A 7986-nucleotide genomic window follows, 5' to 3' on the forward strand; every position below is an offset into this window, starting at 1 on the left:
AAATCTAGAAAAGTATATATAAAGGCTAAGAGATTTTCATGGCAAATATATTGCGAAGAAATAAACCCTAACACAAAATTAGACGTCATATGGCGCAAGTTCAGATCACTTAGAAAAGCACATGTAAGTCGGACTTTACCTTTGTCCACTGAATGGAAAACCGATTTTATTAATAAAGTCATTCCTACACCCTTTACATCAGCCTGTGAACCTCCTAATATATTCTACACGTTCTCATCTACATCAAAATACGCAAAGGGGTTCACATCCTCTATCACTGTAAATGAAATTCATGAAATTCTTCAAGGGTCTAAAGATTCTGCTCCTGGCATTGACGGAATTACGTATTCTATGGTACGAAATCTTCCACAGAATGCACTAAGCATGTTATGTAAAATTTTCAATCAAATATTTCTATCGGGTAAAATTCCCGTTGCATGGACCTCTCAAATTATTATACCAATTCTAAAATCAGGGAAAAACCCTTCGTTGGGTCAGTCATATCGCCCAATAGCTCTAAGTTCCGTACTGGCAAAAATTTTCGAGAAGCTTTTATTAAAAAGATTAGAGTGGTTTATGGAAGGTCAAAAGGTATTTTCGCCCAGACAAATGGGATTTCGTAAAGGTTATGGAACCCAGGATGCATTAGTAACATTATCTTCTCATATTTATAGCGTTATTAAAAGAAACCAATCAGTACTTTCAGCCTTTATTGATATTCAAAGTGCATATGACAACGTAGATATTACTGTTCTATTGAGACAACTACAATTACTAAAAGTGCCACATTGTATACTCATAATGACATGGAAATTGTTATCTAAAAGACAACTTTATTTTCATTTTGGTTCAGAAATGGTAGGTCCAATATATATTGGACAAGGACTACCACAGGGAAGTCCTCTTAGCCCATTATTATTTAATGTTTATTTATCAGATATTAAAACAATAATAGATTCCCCATTTCAGTTTCTACAATATGCTGATGATGTATGTATATATTTAGACTCAAACAATCACTTAAAAGATTTTTCAATGTTTGAATATAAATTAATAGAATTTAACGAATGGTTAAAGCAGAAAAAATTATCAATATCTTTAGAAAAGTCCAAAATAGTAGTATTTAAGCATAAGGGTCTTCAAAATATTTTCAACATTATTCCTAGGAGATTACAAATTCCAATTGTTTCACAAGTAAAATATCTAGGTGTATACTTTGATGCTTCATTATCATGGCAGTATCAAATAAATATGATGAAAAATAGATCCGATAAAATATTTCATTTATTTAAAGCTATGGCGAATACCAAATGGGGAGCACATCCTACCAGCATGCTTATGTTTTATAAGAATTATTATCGAGCAGTATTAGATTATGGATTAATGGTCTTGTGTAATCTTCCAGTAACAAAACTTTCTTCACTAGAAGTCCAGCAACGAAAAATTCTAAAAAGATGTTTGGGATTAATGAACAGTACTCCTAATGTAGTGGTATATATGGAGTCAGTAGAATGTTCGGTTTCTGTGAGGATAAAGTTAATTGCTATAAAAATGTTATTTAAAATTCAACATTCACCATGGCATCCTTTCAATGATGTTTTATTAAATCTTTTAGAGCTGCATGATTCAGGAATAACCAATGATAAATCAGCTACGCTTTGGGTACAACTATTTAGTAAATATCATCATGAATGTAGTCAAGTACTCATAGCAAGAACATTGCCAGTGTACTCGTTAGAATTTCCCACACAACCAATTCAAAACATATATTTCCCGAAATTTAATAATTCAGCTGAGTTTAGAGAATCTTGGGAAGACTTTTATCATATATATACAGATGGGTCTAAAACTGAAAGTGGAGTAGGAGCAGCTCTTTATGATACTGAAAGAAATATATCAAAAATGTTTAGGTTACCAGTGGAGGCATCCATATTTACAGCAGAAATATATGCGGTATATCAAGCTTTGATTTATATTGGTACAGTTCCTGAACAGAAATTTCTAATACTGGTTGATTCGCAAAGTGTTTTACAAGCAATACAATCTAATTATAAAAATTTATTTAAAATATCACCATATGTCATCAATTGTATTCGTGCAACTAATAGCTTAATTAGCAATGGAAAGGTAGTTCATTATGTGTGGGTAAAATCACACATTAATATTTACGGAAATGAACAAGCAGACAGATATGCAAAACAAGCTGCTCAGATGAATGAAACAATCCAGTTACCATTGCATTACACAGATCTTCTGCCGAGGGTTAAGAAGAAAATTTTTGAAGAATGGAACTTATGGTGTAATAATGCATTAGAAAGCGTTGGTGAAAGTTATCGTCCTTATGTTGATTACACTAGGAAAAAACCTTGGTTTTATAATTGTAAAGGTTCAAGAAATGCAATTGTTTTAATAAATAGACTAAGAAGTGGTCACGCGAGAACATATCATCATTTATTTAAAATACACATTTTAAAATCTCCGAATTGTGACTGTGGTGATTTAAGGGGTGATGCTCATCATATTATTTTGGAATGTCCAATTCACTCAGAGAGAAGAAAGACTTTATACAAAACATTGTCAAAAATTAATGTTCCTTTCCCTATTAATATGACTTCAATGTTGTATGCTCCAGATATTAGAATTGGATATGTTATACTTGCTTTTTTGAGAAAAGCTGATATAAAATTATAATATATTTTTGTTACTGAATGAGCTAATGTAGTTATATAAAATTGTGTTTAAGAGCGTTTATGAATTTTGTGTGTAAAATTTATATTAAAAATGTATCTTATGTACTTATAATGTATGCTGGGCATAAACAGCCACTTGTAAGCTGTAAGTCCAATAAAGATTAGTTGAGTTGAGTTGAACATAAAGCAAATTAACTTTGTCAGTAATCTACCGGCCAAAATTTGATAATTTTCCCAGTACTATCTCTACGAACCAAAGCGTGTAGTGTCTTAAAAGGTTTAGATAAGTCCACTTTGCATAATTTTGGTGAACCCCCAGGAAAATTATGCACGGGAAGCGGCTGATGAAAGGGTAAAGTTTGCACATGTCAAATTGACATTTTGATTCTGGTTGGGGCAACTCTACGATGAGAACGAAGACGAGGCCTGTTCAATGGCGATGGCTCTTAGGATGTCTTATTTAATTTAATAAATTACTGTATGGTCCCATAAATTGATGATGAGGTACGTAAATTATTGTATTTAGAAGTATTAATGCCATCCATCAATGGTAAAACTTCGTTAGCGTCCCAACACCTCTCACTCGTTTATTTCGTCATTTTTAACATTCCTACTTACCTATTCTGCATTGCGAAAGATTCTTCAAGATACTATTTTGCTTTTTCCACGAGAAAAAGATCAATTTTTGACATAAAGAGTAATTATTAAACCATGGACGTTAGCCCCAAAAACCATTCACGTTAGCCCCACAAAGCATTGACGTTAGCCCCAAAAACCTTCCACGGGTAGACCCACAAACCATTGACGTTAGCCCTAAGAAACATCCACGGGTAGCCCCAAAAATTCAAGATAGCCCCACGAACCATCACGGGGACGAGGTATGCCTAGGAGTTTAGGTTAGGCCTGTTAGGTTAGGTTCCATTAGCAGAAAAATAACGTGGCAGCAGACACTACCAAATTAAAAAGCTTTTTCCCGTGACGTCATAACATAAGGTTGCTCAAGTGTTGTGCGATAAGTGAGACCCGTAAAGCACGTCCTGTAAGTTTGAGACTGGTGGAAGCTGGAAATGGAAACTAATATCTGAATACACAATGCATGATTTTGATCATGACGTGATTTTTTTTTCTTTTGCGATACGATTCATTGGTTTGTATAACTGAATGAAGCGCAGATGCTTACTTTTGATAATATAATTTTGTACTTGGAAAGATAAATTGATCTGGAGAATCTATTATGACATTGCAGGTTGTTTTCTGCTATATAAACTGTTCAGGCAGCAGGAAATATTTCACCCTGATTTTTCCAGGACGACGATAGTAATTCTATAATATTTAGTTTCATGAAATTTAGATGAATATGAATCCTAACCTACTTCAGTAGTGGAGGAAAAAGGGGGTGGCTATTACCCCCAACTTTTCTTCCTGCAGTAGAGGTGTGCGGGATCCCGAAAAGTCGGGACCGGGACCGGGATCGGGAAAGAAAATGTCCGTCCCGATCCAGACTTCCGGAAATGACTTCTCGACTTTTCGAGATCCCGAAAAGTCTGGACCGGGATCGGGAAAGAAAATTTCCGTCCCGATCTCGACTTCCGGAAATGACTTCCCGACTTTTCGGGATCCCAAGCAGTCGGGAAATTCCGAATGGTCATTTTAAAACGTCGTCCATTCTAGACGTTCTCTGCATTGATTTACAACCACAGACAAAAACGGAACTTATCGGAAATTGTTAGGTTTTGTACCAGAAGTGCAAAAACAAGCCCTTAAGATGGAAATTACGTGTAGAATTCGAGATTTCAAGAGCTTTGGGAAATTTCGAACACATCCCGTCCCGAAAATTTCCCGACTTTGTCGAGAAATTGAGTATTTTCCCCGTCCCGAATGTTGGGATTTAAAGAATTTCCCGTTCCGACCCAAAAACTTCTGTCCCGCACATCCCATCTCCAAAGGGAAATAAACTCTCCTTGTCACCACTGTACTCATAAAAATGAGTATTTTTTTTCTTTAACGACTTTAACTATAATATACTGGGAAAAGGTTGACTTTCTTTTGTTTGAAACATGTTTAAAACATGTTTTGTTAACTCATGTTTAAAACTATGTATAAAACAAAAAAACAGTTTGTTTTGTTATTTTTTTAAAAAAAAATGTCAACCCTGATTTCTAGTAGGAATGCCCTAGTTGGCAATGAACTAACTTTCTAGGTAGCAATCATGGCCGCCTGGCTGACTGCTTGACTGGATTGGAGGAATAGAACATGTTCTAATTGCTACTTGCTTTCCTCGACTGGATTCTGTGGAACAGCCAATCAGAGCAAAGTTTCGCCATGTGAAGATAATCTGTGAGTGTGCAAAGGAGCGTTTTTGTCTGTGGTTTCCGACTGTTACTCAGCAATGTATAACATATACAGCATGAAAGTCGCGTTGAGTTACACCATCTATGCTGAGTGCACGGTGTTTAAATTTGAAACAACTAAAATATTCTTCCATACGTGTACAGTAAACGTTGTAAAGTATGTATTTAAGCAGTGACATTGTTTTGTACCTAATAACGTTTTATACGAAACAATATTCCTCTCGGTTGAATAGTTATCGGCTTTTAAAAATGTGAAGTGATACATTGTTTACATCTCAAGCGGCCGCCATTACAACTTCCCTCGTATGGGAACAAAAGTCTATCAACTAGTACGCTGATAAGTATCCTGTGAGGCGAAGTCTAGCAAATTGGTAGCCAGTCCAGCGCCAACCTGGGCATACCTACTGGACTTCCAGTTCCGTGTGATGCGGGCTTTAGTTCAGCGCCAACTAGGGCATTCCTACTAGAAATCCAGTTCCGTGTGATATGGGCTTGAATGCTTACGTTGTTAGGTTAGGCAGGCTAGCTATGTATGCAGAAGGTAGGAAGACTGTTGTGCGACAAGAAGGGCCAGTGCTTTACTGCAGAAATATAAACTTCTCAGTTCTTTGTATCGTACCGTTCTGTAAGTTTGAGACTGGTGGAAGCTGGAAACTAATATCTGAATACGCAATGCGTGATTTTGATCATGACTTGATTTTTTTTTCTCTTGCGATACGATTCATTGGTTTGTATAACTGAATGAAGCGCAGACGCTTACTTTTGGTAACATAATTTTGTTCTTTGGAAAGATAAATTGATCTGAAGAATCTATTATGACATTGCAGGTTGTTTTCTGCTATATGAACTGTTCAGGCAGTAGGAAATATTTCACCCTCATTTTTCCAGGACGAGAATATATTTAGTTTCTTGAAATGAATATGAATCCTAACCTACTTCAGCAGTGGCTGGTATGCCTGCAATAAGGTGTGCAGGATCCCGAAAAGTCGGGACCGGAATCGGAAAATAACTTCCCGACTTTTCGGTATCCCAGGCAGTAGGAAAATACCGAATGGTCATTTTAAAAAGTCGTCAATTCTCGACATTTTCTTCATTGTAAATATATGTTTGGAACGTATCGGAAATTGTTAGTTTTTGTACAAGCATTTAAGATGAATATTACGTGTAGAATTCGAGTTTTCAAGAGCTGCGGGAAATTTGGAACATATCCCGTCCCGAAAATTTCCCTACCTTGTCGGGAAATTGAGAATTTTCCCCGTCCCGAATGTCGGGATTTAAAGAATTTCCCGTCCCGACCATAAGTGCTTCCGTGCGTTTCGTGAGTTTCATTATGCTGTCCCAAAAGTCGCATTCCGTGCGTTTCGTGCAAGAACGAGATTCACCAAACGCACGGGCCAGGATGCTGGTTTGTTCCGTGAAAATCGTCTGCTCCTTGCAGACAAAGCGCGTGCTGATGGATTCAAACTGCACTAGTTCGGAAAATGTATTATAATTTTAACAGATAGCGATATGAAGCAACATGCACAAGATAAGTATGCCTTGACCGTTCTTAGAATGTGATTAAAATGAGTAACAGTGGCCATAATAAGAGTTTATTTTTGCCATAAGGACATCCCTTCCGCTGACGCCATGCGGAAAATTTCTCTAAACAAAACGCTGCGCCTGCGCTTTCGCCTAGCGTGTCCCATAAGTCCGTAAAATAACTGGTTTCACCAGATTCACGAGCCCAGTTATTTTCGTTGAATGCGTTCGTTTCGTTAAGACTTTCGGAACGCACCCCTTATCTCCAAAGGGAAATAAACTGTCCTTGCCGCCATTGTACTTCAGTAATATAGTTTCATAAAAATGTGTATTTTTTTCTTTAACGACTTTAACTATAATTTACTGAGAAAAGGTTGACTTTCTTTTGTTTAAAACATGTTTTTTAACTAATGTTTAAAACAAAAAAAACAGTTTGTTTTGTACTTTTTTTTAAAAAAAAAATGCCAACCCTGCCTCTATGTCCTTCTACTACGTGAACCAAATCTTCCGTGCGTTCGAGGATTTAGCCCCTTATCATTGTTTCCAACCACGCCGTGTTTTGCAAGAACATGACAATTTTAACTGTTTGCCTAACCTAACCTTGCCGTGAATGGTTCGTGGGACTATCCGTACATGGTTCGTCTGGTTTTCGAACCCGGAATAAAAATACAAAATCAGTAACACAAAATTAGGTATTTTTCGATGAAGAAGGTTGGAAACACTCAGTGATCGTAGACAACGCTAGTCGTGATTTGCCAGCCATATTGTGTATGACGCAACCGAAAAACGAACGGATATGTGGAAAATTGAACTTGTTGTGAAAAAACGAAATGCCACCTTCAAGAATCCTTAGAAATGCAAAATACGTAACTACCAATGCATAGGCGCCGACTCCATGGGGCTTAGGGGGCTCGAATCCCCCAGTGTTAACGATGTGGGGGCAGAGCTCTCTAAATAATTTTGCTTAAGAGGATCTAATGTATTATTTTGCTTCACTTGTAAAGTTTACTCAGAATTGTGCTACATGAACTTAACTTTAAACACACATTTGAAATGTTGTAGACTAGCAACTTTGGGGGGCTGAGACCGCTAAACCATCAACTTTGGGGGGGGGGGCATGACCAGACACGGCAAAACACATGACTTATTACTATATACTAAGTATATAATTATGAGTATTGTTAAAATTTTTACTAAAAAGAGTTTCAAAAGACGATGTGCATGAACTAGGGTAGTTCGGGCTACAAATTGCTCTCACATGACATTCAGAACGAGATCATTGATATATTAGGGAGATCTGTTTTGCGCTCCGTGGTAGCAGATATTAAAAGTCGGGTTGACGAAACTTGTGACATATCCATCCGTGGACAATTAATACTCTGCATTCGAACTGTGAATAAAAAATTTGATATTTTTTAGGAATT

The sequence above is a fragment of the Lepisma saccharinum genome, chromosome 16, assembly GCF_977018435.1.
Source record: "Lepisma saccharinum chromosome 16, izLepSacc3.1, whole genome shotgun sequence".
In the NCBI taxonomy this organism is placed as follows: domain Eukaryota; kingdom Metazoa; phylum Arthropoda; class Insecta; order Zygentoma; family Lepismatidae; genus Lepisma; species Lepisma saccharinum.